Below are 14868 nucleotides of genomic sequence, written 5' to 3' on the forward strand. Positions count from 1 at the left end.
AAAAGCAAAAAAGCAAAAGCAAAAAAGCAAAAAAGCAAAAAAGCAAAAAAGCAAAAAAGCAAAAAAGCAAAAAAGCAAAAAAGCAAAAAAGCAAAAAAGCAAAAAAGCAAAAAAGCAAAAAAGCAAAAAAGCAAAAAAGCAAAAAAGCAAAAAAGGAAAAAAGCAAAATTTTCAGTTTTCCCAGAGAAATCCTTTCTACAATTTGACCAAACCGAAAAAAATCCTTCTTCCAGGACTTGCATCGGCCATCGGACGTTGCATGATGCATCCTCGCGCGCCAAACCAACGTCAAACATTCCGCCAGAGTTGCATCGTTAAACGTTGATCAACAGCATCATCGCATCGTCCTCGTCGTCCTGGGCCACCGTGAAAGAGACGCCAGAGCGAGAGTGTGAGCATCTAAATTGACTACTCTTTTGGCAGTCCACGGTTTTCTGTGCGTACTACTTTGGCCTAGAAAGCAACGAGGGCGATGGCGAAAGGACGCGCACTGGGATAAACTAATTTTCCGTGCTCCCACGGCGTTTAACGAGGGACACGTTCACCGGTGCCTGGGACAAAAACGTTGTTTTGGGAGGCAGGGATGCCAGAGGATTTGCAAGTGGAATTGGATGTAATTTTATTATATAAATTAAACAGAATATCTTGTTGATTTTCTGAATTCAATTTTCAAAACTTCTAACGCAGCCAAACATAGAAAGCCAATAAATTGAATTTGTGTTAATGAACCATTTAAAAATAATAAATTAAATCTAACAATTCTGGCATCCCTGCCCACCACGTGCCACCGTAGATCCTTGTCCACTGGCGTTACGCGTGTTTCGTGTCCCGTCCGTTGCAGCGCGCGAAACAAAGTCGCCATTTCACACAGCAAGAGTCCCATTTTGGGCCAGCCAGGATGCAACATCAACTCGTGGTCCAACGGACGGCAAGCAAGCTCAAAGCCACTGTAATCGCTCAAATTGAAAAACGAGTCCAAGCCAAAGGTGACATCTGTTTCAACGGCTGCCGACCTTCTTCTCGCTTCTATTGCGGAATCCGCTGGGCGCCACCACCGCTCAATATGGGGCCAAAATAGGTAAAGTGCATTAAAAGCAACGACGCTCCTTTCTCCTCTGATGAAATCTGTCCTGATTTTTTCCCCCAACCAACAAGGCGCCATGCAGTTCTCCTAGCAACGGACGGGATGTCGCGCGAAACTGCGTCCTGGTGTTGACAGCGGAACCATGGCTAGTCGGCTCGCTGTGTTGAGTGTTGTGTCTCGCCGGACAATGAATCGGACTGACGGACTGACTTACGCGATGACAGAGAGGACCTTTTTTTGCGTCTTGCTTTGCCCCTTCTGGTCTAGTTCAGAATGTTGATTATGTTGTTACACCTTGTTTTATGATCGTTGGTGACGGTGGGGTTTCGCGGCACTTTTTTCCCTTCTTTCCTGACGTCAGGACATCAGGAAGTCTTGTTGATTAGGTGAGGTTAAAATAGAAATTGTTTGTTGCAGATGATGATCTTAATTAGATTAGCTTCGCTTCATGTTGGACTATTTTCGATTTTTTTTAATTAATTCAAAGTAAAACAAAACGAAATTTTATACTTCAACGGCCCAGGTTCCAAATCAGTTCTACAACTTCAGTTTGCCGGTTCTCGTCCGTAACTCAACCAAACGGGACGATTCTATATTTGAGCGATTTGGCAGTATGTCTAGATTTTCTGGTAGTAGATTAACTTAAATGATCTACTAAGCATTTCGTGTTACTTCATGCTCTTAAAATTTGCTAATAATTTTTAATACTATTTCCTAGCAATATAGAAACCCCAACATTATTAAACATATTCAGGATGAAGAAAATTGTTTCCAACCTTGATTTTTTTGGCGAAGAAGACAATTTTGTTGTTTTAATGTAATTTTTAAATCACTTTCTCGACCCCTGCTTGCATAAATGTCTCATATGCTTTTGAGTAAATGATGTAGTTTGGATTGAAATTGTGTGCTCTTTTTGAGCAATTTTCGACGAATTTGGTCTTTTTTTTAAGAATTTTAATTTTTGCCCGGTGTTGCTGAAGCAGATGACCAGGCGAGCAAACCCCTCGGCGATCTAGACTATTATTTGATCTCCCCCTCACCCTCGGGAGTGTCAATAGGGCACAAGTAGACGAACGAAGGAAGAACGTCAAGATCGAGGAGAACGGCAGATCATTCTCGACGTGACATAGTAGAATTAGTCCACCATTTACAAATTAGCGCTCGTTTTTAAATTTATTCTTATTTGTACGGCTAGCTATCGAAAGCGAACAGAACATTTTAATCTGAATTCTGGTGAGAACCAAAACACTTCGGTTTACACGCTATACTTACTTACTTATTACATTTATTGAGTCCGTTTCGCGGTGCCTGTCCGTCGGGACGCATTTTTTTTTTTCGCGTTCCGGTTTCGTCGATCGTCGTCGGTGTGTATTTCGGGTGAGTGCGTGCGTGTGTGTGTGAAGGTGCGGCTAGCTCTGGTTGTCACGATGACAGCAGAGCTGAGCAGCGTTGCCACATGTACAGATTTATCTGTCATGGTACAGATTTTCAGCAAAGATCTGAGTACAGAATCTGTACGTACAGATGACAGATATTTGGGTCACCGTACTGATTTGTACAGATTTTCAGATAAAACAGATTCTTACTCAAAATGATATTATTGAATAGTTAAGTTATTGCAATTATCTCAACATTTAAGAACTTTTCATTGATTAAATCTAGTTTAACTTTTGAAACATTTAGAAATGGATCAAGCCTAGGATCAAGCTTATATTTTTGAACGATCTTAGATCCATTTATGCTAGAATATTTTGAACTAGGAGTCTCTCTTAATACTAACCCCCAGTACGCCGCGGGTAATTGGCTCCCTCCCACTATTATCCGCGCACCACCAAACCGAAGTGCGCATCTCTTCTGTTGCGCGAAAAATCTGTTGCGCCGTACAAAAATTGAGTGGTTTGTCGTAAGCGTGTACATCAGCCTGTGGCGCAACAGGCTTTGACAGGTTGCGCTCGTATTTTGATTTTTGTCTGCCTTCACAATAATTTGGAACAATTTCTATGATTTTTTTTCTTTTTGGTTTTTCATGTAAGTACAATACAGTCATTAAGTCCATCATTTCAGTGAGTTTTGCATTCTTTCAAATATGAGCAGTTATTTTAATTTAAGCATACAATTTTCTTTGATTTTTTTAAAGCATATAATCTTTATTATTTCTGGTGGGTCTCGTGGCGCAGGGGTAGCGGCTTCGGCTGCCGATCCCGATGATGCTATGAGACGCGGGTTCGATTCCCGCCTTATCCACTGAGCTTCTATCGGATGGTGAAGTAAAACCTCGGTCCCGGTTTCTCCTGTCTCGTCAGAGGCGCTGGAGCAGAAATCCCACGTTAGAGGAAGGCCATGCCCCGGGGGGCGTAGTGCCAATAGTTTCGTTTTTTTTCGGGTATGCATTTTTGAAATCACAAGAGTCTTTTAATTTTCTACATATAATTTTTAATTATTTCTTTTATTTTTTGCCTTTTTAGTTATTAAAAGCAAATACACTCAACCCCCGGTGGTTGGTCACTTTTTCGTTTGACACTTTTTTAGTTTGTACCCCGTTGGTTGGTCAAAGTCAAACTAAAAAGTGACGAACTGTCACTTTTTACACGGCGCACACGCACACTATCAAAACAAACATTTGGTAGTGTGTGTGAACTCCGTGTAAAAGGGGTGTCAAACTAAAAAGTGACCCCGTTTGTTTGACAACAATTGGTGTCAAACCATCGGGGTTTGAGTGCAATTTATAATACTTCTGAAAGTTTTTGCATTCCTTCAAATATTTGCAGTTCTTTTTATTTTAGCATATCGATGCCAACATTTCAAAAAGCATCATGTACAAACCATGCGTTTTGAGAAAAACGCATTTGAATGTTGAGCATCCATTTTCAATTACCATTTTTATATAAAAGCAAAATAAGATGTTCTAATGATAACAAACGATGAAAAACGTTGCTTTTGTTGATACTTTATCATCCATATTCAATAAAACATTATTTCCGTAATTTTATTTGAGAAAAACAAACATAACTTCTTTTGAAATCACCAACGGCGATATCACCCTGCTGTCACTGAGGGGGGCGTTTTGTTATGATTCGTTTTTCTTCGCCGAATGTACATGGCGCTTTTTTCATGTTGCTTTTTTTTCGTCACGAGGTTTATGTAGCTTTTTGTTTGACAGGTTGACAGGGCTATATAAACAGGGACTGCTGATGGCAGAGATTTTGTTTATGTTACTTTATTTAAAATCATGATTAAATAGACTTTACTGAAGTAACTTTTGCTCATTTTTGGTGGAGAGGTAGCTTATTATTATCCGCGCACCACCAAACCGAAGTGCGCATCTCTTCTGTTGCGCGAAAAATCTGTTGCGCCGTACAAAAATTGAGTGGTTTGTCGTAAGCGTGTACATCAGCCTGTGGCGCAACAGGCTTTGACAGGTTGCGCTCGTATTTTGATTTTTGTCTGCCTTCACAATAACATTTACACACAAGATCCTCTGTAGTTTTAGGTTTTTCTTAGGTTTAAGAAAACTGCATTTACAATAGCAGACTCATTGCTAACCAGGTTTCAGTACCGACAAGGACCTAATAAAAATAATTTATAGCATTTCGTTCTAATAAAGTTATAACATAATTTCCAGCATTTCCCCAAAATGATTTTGAAATTAAGGAGAACACAGGTAAAATAAAATCTTAAATAGGGAAATTCTCGTATGTTTGGCAGGTTAAGCACTCGCTCCTAACTCCATCCAATTTACTGATTTTCACTATTTAAACAACTAATTTTGCAAAACTTTTGATAGAAACTTGCTTGCTCACTTCTTATTGAGCTATCTATCACTCGATTTCAGTTGAAAACGCTTTTAATTAGCTTTAATTGAATGTCAAAGTTCTGACCTGCCAACATTAGAGGCACGCTGGAATTAGATGCTGTTCCCTACTTCAAAAATTTAATAAAAGTTGTACTGAATCATACAGAAAATAATGAGTCATAAAGTTTATTGTATTTTTTTATTAATTTGAGTATATTTTTAAATTATATGAAAACAACATGATTTTTATGTTCATAATCTTGCTTATTGCATTTAAAGCATTTTTGCAAAAAAGTTTGATAATAAAAATATCTTTTTAGCATTCCATACATTACATGCCCTAAATATAAAAATATTTACAACCACCTTGTAGTTGCCTGAATATTAAAAAAATTATTCCTCGTTTTTCAAAATATTATTTTTTTCTTGAAAGGTAACGCCATTATGTCACATTAAACTTTTTAATAAGTGGAATCTGGTCAAAGTATATTTTATTGAAAGTTTTCGATAAATCATGTTTTGTACCGTCAACTGGGTCAATCAGGACTGCAGTCTGTATGAATATGGATTACAGTCTAACTTAAATTATTTAATTCTTGAATTCTTAAATTCCTGAATTCCTAAATTCTTAAATTCTTAAATTCTTAAATTCTTAAATTCTTAAATTCTTAAATTCTTAAATTCTTAAATTCTTAAATTCTTAAATTCTTAAATTCTTAAATTCTTAAATTCTTAAATTCTTAAATTCTTAAATTCTTAAATTCTTAAATTCTTAAATTCTTAAATTCTTAAATTCTTAAATTCTTAAATTCTTAAATTCTTAAATTCTAAAATTCTTAAATTCTTAAATTCTTAAATTCTTAAATTCTTAAATTCTTAAATTCTTAAATTCTTAAATTCTTAAATTCTTAAATTCTTAAATTCTTAAATTCTTAAATTCTTAAATTCTTAAATTCTTAAATTCTTAAATTCTTAAATTCTTAAATTCTTAAATTCTTAAATTCTTAAATTCTTAAATTCTTAAATTCTTAAATTCTTAAATTCTTAAATTCTTAAATTCTTAAATTCTTAAATTCTTAAATTCTTAAATTCTTAAATTCTTAAATTCTTAAATTCTTAAATTCTTAAATTCTTAAATTCTTAAATTCTTAAATTCTTAAATTCTTAAATTCTTAAATTCTTAAATTCTTAAATTCTTAAATTCTTAAATTCTTAAATTCTTAAATTCTTAAATTCTTAAATTCTTAAATTCTTAAATTCTTAAATTCTTAAATTCTTAAATTCTTAAATTCTTAAATTCTTAAATTCTTAAATTCTTAAATTCTTAAATTCTTAAATTCTTAAATTCTTAAATTCTTAAATTCTTAAATTCTTAAATTCTTAAATTCTTAAATTCTTAAATTCGTAAATTCTTAAATTCTTAAATTCTTAAATTCTTAAATTCTTAAATTCTTAAATTCTTAAATTCTTAAATTCTTAAATTCTTAAATTCTTAAATTCTTAAATTCTTAAATTCTTAAATTCTTAAATTCTTAAATTCTTAAATTCTTAAATTCTTAAATTCTTAAATTCTTAAATTCTTAAATTCTTAAATTCTTAAATTCTTAAATTCTTAAATTCTTAAATTCTTAAATTCTTAAATTCTTAAATTCTTAAATTCTTAAATTCTTAAATTCTTAAATTCTTAAATTCTTAAATTCTTAAATTCTTAAATTCTTAAATTCTTAAATTCTTAAATTCTTTGATATTTTTAAATTTTAAATCTGGGTATGATTTGAAATTCTAGATTTTATTTAGAATTTGAAATTTTTGGATTATTATTTTGAATTTGAAGGATTTTGAATATATGATTTATTAAATTATATTATTTTAATTTTATTAATTTTTAATTATTAGAATTTTAAAGCTTTGAATTTTTTATTTTTAAATTTTGTTTTGTATATATATTTCTTTTTATTTTTTAAATCTTAGATTTTTTTTAGTTTTAATATTTGTATTTGTGTTTATAGATTTTCTCTTTGGTTAACTTCTTTTGAAGCAAAGAGAGGATCGAAGTAGCCATGGGCGTGTTTGGACGTAATTTGTTTTCGCTGCCGTAAATTTGATGTTTTCTTCGGGGTTTTTTCAAGTTATTTCTCGTTGGCATCTTTTGGCCAATTTTTAGAAAATTCCACGACGGTTTCGGATTTGTTCTTCGGTTGACTTTATTCTGTAAGAGAATCTTTCTGTGGCTGAAGGCAAAAGTGAAGCTCTCCGTGAACCTTTTAGTATGGCGGAACGGTGAAGATTTCCTGATGGTTCCAGCCTTTCCGGCAAAGCCAGAAGCTATTTGCAACCTGCGGAGCCTGTTCCTTCACTTATACAGCCCCTAAATGGAAGCAGATTCTATTTGATTCGGTTCGTCGACTGAAAACTATCAAGAACCCAGAGAAGGTGACGTCAGGCTATGTCCAATTCCGGTTGCAGGAAAATGAAGATTGAAGCTGCTTATTGAAGATATCCAGGTTTTGGTGAGATCTTTCCATAATTTTTGCAATGTTTTTTTCCATGCCATACCAATATAAATTATATTCTATTGATTAAATGAAATATCTTTCCTACCCCTTCTCCATCTTCCATTTTCCCAATCCCCATTTCTCCATTTCCACGAACCCCATTATTTGCCAAATTTACACTTACACACCCAACCACAACTGATTCGGAGCGTTTGGTACGGTATGTCCACGCATCCTTCCTCCCTGTAGATTCTGTGAAATGTGATCCGTTCACAGAATCTTCTCTGCGGTAAACACAACGCAGTAGGGCTGGCCGCTTTAATTTTTGCAATTCATTTTCGGGTGTTCTCGGATGTACTGCAATTATTAATAATGAGTGCTTGGGGCGTAATCTAATCGCAAGACTTTCCAGCATGCTTTCATCGGACTGGCTGCGTTTGTGTTAGATTAGATTAGATTAGATTAGATTAGATTAGATTCACAGCAAATAAAGTAGTAATCTAGCTGCGTGTAAAAGGCCTGGGTGTAAAATAAATGTTGAATTATTTTATGAAATTCTATGTAATATTACACCCTGAAATATGTAGCCCATCAGTATGGAAAACCTACTTGACCGAAATGTCAAGCTCATATATGCGTTTATCCTTTCAATTCTTCATCGGTCTGATGGCCGAGCGGGCTAAGGCGCCAGCCCTTACTGTTGGTGCTGGGTTTGAATCCCGTTGGCTGCAACTTTTTTTTTTTGTGAGTAGAAAAATTGTACATGCAGTGTGTAATATTAAGTGTTTATTTTGACGAAGGTGATGTGCATGCTTTTGCATGCGATTTTACCATCGGATTTTTTGCTGTGTTGGTTAACTTCTTTTCAAGCAAAATACAAAATCCTTCCTTTTAATTTCAAGATTCTGCTTTTTAAGATTCGGCATCAAAAGGCAATTCGGAATTTTCAATATTATAATATCGATTACAAAATTATTGATACATTTATGACTTTCAGTTGCAATAAAATAAACAAATTCTGAATATTTAAGTTTTTTCACTAGAACTTTTGCAAACAAACATCGCTCGAAGGAACGTCACGCGAAGAAACGTCTTTCCTTGGCCGTTTCTTGTGTGTTTTTTATATGCAGTTTTGCGTTCCTTCCGAGCTGCATAATGTTGTCATAAGATTGTTCAAAATGCATAATAAAAAATGTTATTTACAAAAAATATACCGTACAGATAATGGTACAGATATTCGCCATGCTTGGTGCAGATAAGACAGATTTTTGGACCCTCTGATACAGACGAGCATGTGGTAACACTGGAGCTGAGCCAGTCCGTTTCGCGGTGCCTGTCCGTCGGGACGCATTTTTTTTTCGCGTTCCGGTTTCGTCGATCGTCGTCGGTGTGTATTTCGGGTGAGTGCGTGCGTGTGTGTGTGAAGGTGCGGCTAGCTCTGGTTGTCACGATGACAGCAGAGCTGAGCCAGTCCGTTTCGCGGTGCCTGTCCTTCGGGACGCATTTTTTCGCGTTCCGGTTTCGTCGATCGTCGTCGGTGTGTATTTCGGGTGAGTGCGTGCGTGTGTGTGTGAAGGTGCGGCTAGCTCTGGTTGTCACGATGACAGCAGAGCTGAGCCAGTCCGTTTCGCGGTGCCTGTCCTTCGGGACGCATTTTTTTCGCGTTCCGGTTTCGTCGATCGTCGTCAGTGTGTTTTTCTCGTTAGTGATGTATTTGATACACATCACAGCCGGGAGTTCGATTTGCGATGCCTTTTCGTTGGGTCGCAAAATTTTTCGCGTCCGTCGCAGTGTGTTTTTCGTTTTTTCGCGTGCGTGTGTGCGTGTGAAGGTGCGGCTGGCTTTGACTGTCCCGATGACAGTCAGTTCGATTTGCGATGCCTTTTCGTCGGGTCGGTAAATTTTTCGCGTCCGTTGTCGATGTGCAACAACAACAAAACCCTATCATACCATTTCATCTCGATACATCGTAACTCGTCGTTCGCAAAGTTAATCAGTACCTCACTAAACATCAATCATTCAAAACTCGTGAAATCATCTCAAGTTAAAAATTACACTGTTTAACCCTTCAGTTTTAATTACAAATGATTTAGGTTCTATCTTTCCACAGCCGGCTGTCTAAGACTAGACCATTTCATTTAAAATTTAACAACAGATAAACGGGAAATGTCTCATCCGCAGCCTCCGATTGCTTGCCTTGAGAATAATACAAAATACCGTTCAACAAACACTATGATTTTGGGTCGCATCATCATCTTCTATGATGAATCCTGACCAAACACCCTATCCTACTAACAAGTTTTCAGGTTCCTGGCGCTCGTGGGGTGTAAGCACAGAGTAAATCAGCTGCCCTAGTAGCAACCTGCGCTAACTAACATTCCCGTCCCTTAAAATCGAGGTCTACAAACTGACATGGCGGGCGCCGTTGGTGGCCAATGACTGTTACCTATTCGCAACTGATCTAGCTTTAGCAATCATGGTGTTTTATCTTTTCAGCGCATTCATACATGCTGTTGATAAGGGAAACACCACTAGATCGTCGAAGCCTATAATCAGTAGTGCTGAAAGGATATTACGGTTCTGTTCAGCAACGGAGGGGCAACCATGGGTGATCTCTCATGCTCATGCTCATGCTATACTTACTTATTACATTTATTATATCTAGCTTGATCGGCTGCGGCAAAATTAATTCAATAGAAACTAGTTAATAGCTGACTCATTTGGTACATCTACTATTGTAAGTACTCAAAGAATGAGTTCGAGGTAAACTTAATCTAATACTAAACTAAAATCAGGTTCACACCAGCACCAACTTGAATCGTACCAACAGCGAACCCCTACAAAGTTCTGGACTAAATTTGTAAGTGTACCACAGATATGAATTGATCAAACTTACTAAATACATACTTCTTTTTTAGCTTTAAGCTTACTCTGAGGGAATCGACGAGTTTTGCTGTAAAGAGTCCGAAACGACCTCTGGGGGATTCGCACCTTGGGCAACACCCGGTATGCCCAAAGAAGCAATTTTGCAGTTAGTCCATATAAATTTCCATACAAATATATTAATTCTCAAATTTCCTATTTGTTTACCTATCTTAAAAAAAAAGTTTAGATTATAAGGAGGTAGTTCCAATCATTTCGATGAAGTAAAATGCTGAATATGTTTCTGTTCTCCATCGATTTGATGAGTTAAAAGTATTATATCTATTGGTATTGAAAACATTTAAAGTAAAAAGAGAATTTTAAGTATTTGCTGTAGTTGCAGTATTCAAAGAATTTGACGTATTTAAAGTGTTTGAAGTTATTTAAGTAAATGATTATTAACTTATTAAAATCATTTTAATTTTTAAAAGTATCTCAAAAACTCAAAATATTTGATGTATTCGAAGTCTTGAAAGTATTTAAAACATTCAAAGAATTAAAGTATTCAAAGCATTTTTCACAGTAATAAATTAAATTCATAGCATTTATCGTATTTCAGGCATTCAACTTATTTTGTGTATTCAAAGTTTTCATAGTTTTTAAATTTTTCTAAGTATTCAAAGTATTTAAAATGTTTAAAAAATTAAAAGTGTCAAGTAGGTAAAGTATTTTAAGTATTTAAAGTATTTAAAGTATTAAAAGTATTTTAAGTATTTTAAGAATTTAAAGTATTTAAAGTATTTAAAGTATTTAAAGTATTTAAAGTATTTAAAGTATTTAAAGTATTTAAAGTATTTAAAGTATTTAAAGTATTTAAAGTATTTAACGTATTTAAAGTATTTAAAGTTTTTAAAGTATTTAAAGTATTTAAAGTATTTAAAGTATTTAAAGTATTTAAAGTATTTAAAGTTTATAAAGTATTTATAGTATTTAAAGTATTTAAAGTATTTAAAGTATTTAAAGTATTTAAAGTATTTAAAGTATTTAAAGTATTTAAAGTATTTAAAGTATTTAAAGTATTTAAAGTATTTAAAGTATTTAAAGTATTTAAAATATTTAAAGTATTTAAAGTATTTAAAGTATTTAAAGTATTTAAAGTATTTAAAGTATTTAAAGTATTTAAAGTATTTAAAGTATTTAAAGTATTTAAAGTATTTAAAGTATTTAAAGTATTTAAAGTATTTAACGTATTTAAAGTATTTAAAGTTTTTAAAGTATTTAAAGTATTTAAAGTATTTAAAGTATTTAAAGTATTTAAAGTATTTAAAGTATTTAAAGTATTTAAAGTATTTAAAGTATTTAAAGTATTTAAAGTATTTAAAGTATTTAAAGTATTTAAAGTATTTAAAGTATTTAACGTATTTAAAGTATTTAAAGTATTTAAAGTATTTAAAGTATTTAAAGTATTTAAAGTATTTAAAGTATTTAAAGTATTTAAAGTATTTATAGTATTTAAAGTATTTAATGTATTAAAAGTATTTAAAGTATTTAAAGTATTTAAAGCATTTAAAGTATTTAAAGTATTCAAAGTATTTGACATATTTTAAGTATTAAAAGTATTTTAAGTTTTTTAAGTTTTTAAAGTATTTTAAGTATTTTAAGTATTTAAAGTATTTAAAGTATTTAAAGTATTTATAGTATTTAAAGTATTTAATGTTTTAAAAGTATTTAAAGTATTTAAAGTATTTAAAGCATTTAAAGTATTTAAAGTATTCAAAGTATTTGACATATTTTAAGTATTTAAAGTTTTTTAAGTATTTAAAGTATTTAAAGTATTTAAAGTATTTAAAGTATTTAAAGTATTTAAAGTATTTATAGTATTTAAAGTATTTAATGTATTAAAAGTATTTAAAGTATTTAAAGTATTTAAAGCATTTAAAGTATTTAAAGTATTCAAAGTATTTGACATATTTTAAGTATTAAAAGTATTTTAAGTTTTTTAAGTTTTTAAAGTATTTTAAGTATTTTAAGTATTTAAAGTATTTAAAGTATTTATAGTATTTAAAGTATTTAATGTTTTAAAAGTATTTAAAGTATTTAAAGTATTTAAAGTATTTAAAGTATTTAAAGTATTTAAAGTATTTAAAGTATTTAAAGTATTTAAAGTATTTTAAGTTTTTAAAGTATTTAAAGTATTTAAAGTATTTAAAGTATTTAAAGTATTTAAAGTATTTAAAGTATTTAAAGTATTTAAAGTATTTATAGTATTTAAAGTATTTAATGTATTAAAAGTATTTAAAGTATTTAAAGTATTTAAAGCATTTAAAGTATTTATAGTATTCAAAGTATTTGACATATTTTAAGTATTTTAAGTATTTTAAGTATTTAAAGTTTTTAAAGTATTTAAAGTATTTAAAGTATTTAAAGTTTTTAAAGTATTTAAAATATTTAAAGTATTTAAAGTATTTAAAGTATTTAAAGTATTTAAAGTATTTAAAGTATTTAAAGTATTTAAAGTATTTAAAGTATTTAAAGTATTTAAAGTATTTAAAGTATTTAAAGTATTTAAAGTATTTAAAGTATTTAAAGTATTTAAAGTATTTAAAGTATTTAAAGTTTTAAAGTATTTAAAATATTTAAAGTATTTAAAGTATTTAAAGTATTTAAAGTATTTAAAGTATTTAAAGTATTTAAAGTATTTAAAGTATTTAAAGTATTTAAAGTATTTAAAGTATTTAAAGTATTTAAAGTATTTAAAGTTTTTAAAGTATTTAAAGTATTGAAAGTATTTAAAGTATTTAAAGTATTTAAAGTATTTAAAGTATTTAAAGTTTTTAAAGTATTTAAAGTATTTAAAGTATTTAAAGTAATGAAAGTATTTAAAGTATTTAAAGTATTTCAAGTATTTAAAGTATTTCAAGTATTTAAAGTATTTAAAGTATTTAAAGTATTTAAAGTATTTAAAGTATTTAAAGTATTTAAAGTATTTAAAGTATTTAAAGTATTTAAAGTATTTAAAGTATTTAAAGTATTTAAAGTATTTAAAGTATTTAAAGTATTTAAAGTATTTAAAGTATTTAAAGTATTTAAAGTATTTAAAGTATTTAAAGTATTTAAAGTATTTAAAGTATTTAAAGTATTTAAAGTATTTAAAGTATTTAAAGTATTTCAAGTATTTAAAGTATTTAAAGTATTTAAAGTATTTAAAGTATTTAAAGTATTTAAAGTATTTAAAGTATTTAAAGTATTTAACGTATTTAAAGTATTTAAAGTATTTAAAGTATTTAAAGTATTTAAAGTATTTAAAGTATTTAAAGTATTTAAAGTATTTAAAGTATTTAAAGTATTTAAAGTATTTAAAGTATTTAAAGTATTTAAAGTATTTAACGTATTTAAAGTATTTAAAGTATTTAAAGTATTTAAAGTATTTAAAGTATTTATAGTATTTAAAGTATTTAATGTATTAAAAGTATTTAAAGTATTTAAAGTATTTAAAGTATTTAAAGTATTTAAAGTTTTTAAAGTATTTAAATTATTTAAAGTATTCAAAGTATTTAAAGTATATATAGTATTAAATGTATTTAAATTGACCTTTTTTCATCTATGATATTCCTTTTGAAAGTAGTTTGAACCAAAGCCGGGGATTGGGGAGGGAGTAACAGGGCAGTGGACAGTATGCTGTTGTGGCGGAGACTGGATGTTAATAGTGGAAGACCAAAACTACGTCACAAGGGGAAAATGGTTTAGTAATTGTACAATTCTTAAGGATTGTCCAATTACTATATCTATTGACCTCTGTCAGTTTCCAGATGTCTGCCGCGCCCTTTTAGGCTCAGTTTTGTCAGACTTTTTTCGGAGTTATTGGAGGTTACTTTCGGAAGGAGATTCTCTTCCCCTGAGAACACTGGGAGTGATTTTGCTTGTTCGCGTCCAACCATCCCCTTTTGGCCCTTCATACGGCTGTAATTTGAAGATGCTCCTTTTAAGTCTGAGCCACTGTAATTCTAGGCAACCGCTACATAGGTCATCCTTGTGGCCCTGTTGGTTGACACCTCAAATCAAATGAAATCAAATCAATAAAGCAGATTTATAATGTAAATTCAATGCTATTCTATAAATGATGAGCTCAAACCAGTAAGATCTGTTCTGGATAAAAGAATTGTAAGAAAAAACATATTTTCTGCTTGGTTTTTGTTTTCATTTCAACTAAATGTGTCAATATTATTTTTGATCATATTCTCTCATACTATTTGCCAATATATTATATGAAAGAGCAATTCTCTGAGATTTTGTCATTCGATTTTTTTTTGTATTTTTTATCCGGCTGAAACTTTTTTGGTGCCTTCGGTATCCCCAAAGAAGCCATTTTGCATCATTAGTTTGTCCCTATATTTTTCCATACAAATTTGGCAGCTGTCCATACAAAAACGATGCATGAAAATTCAAAAATCTGTATCATTTGAAGGAATTTTTTGATCGATTTGGCAAAGTTGTAGGTATGGATAAGGACTACATTGAAAAAAAATTATAAACGGTAAAAAAATGGTGATTTTTTATTTAACTTTTTGTCACTAAAACTTGATTTGCAAAAAAATACTATTTTTTTTGATATGTTTTAGGGGACAAAAAATGCC

The 14868-nt window shown here is 30.9% G+C and overlaps 1 long non-coding RNA gene across 1 annotated transcript; it reads left to right on the forward strand.

Moving 5' to 3' along the window:
* The first annotated feature begins 2074 nt into the window (after positions 1-2074).
* LOC119765057 lies at positions 2075-10223 on the forward strand. The gene is made up of 3 exons (XR_005276474.1): positions 2075-2317; positions 10038-10109; positions 10168-10223. It is a non-coding gene; the product is annotated as an uncharacterized LOC119765057 (long non-coding RNA).
* Positions 10224-14868: the final 4645 nt, after the last annotated feature.

Source organism: Culex quinquefasciatus, chromosome 1 (assembly GCF_015732765.1).
Source record: "Culex quinquefasciatus strain JHB chromosome 1, VPISU_Cqui_1.0_pri_paternal, whole genome shotgun sequence".
Classification (NCBI taxonomy): domain Eukaryota; kingdom Metazoa; phylum Arthropoda; class Insecta; order Diptera; family Culicidae; genus Culex; species Culex quinquefasciatus.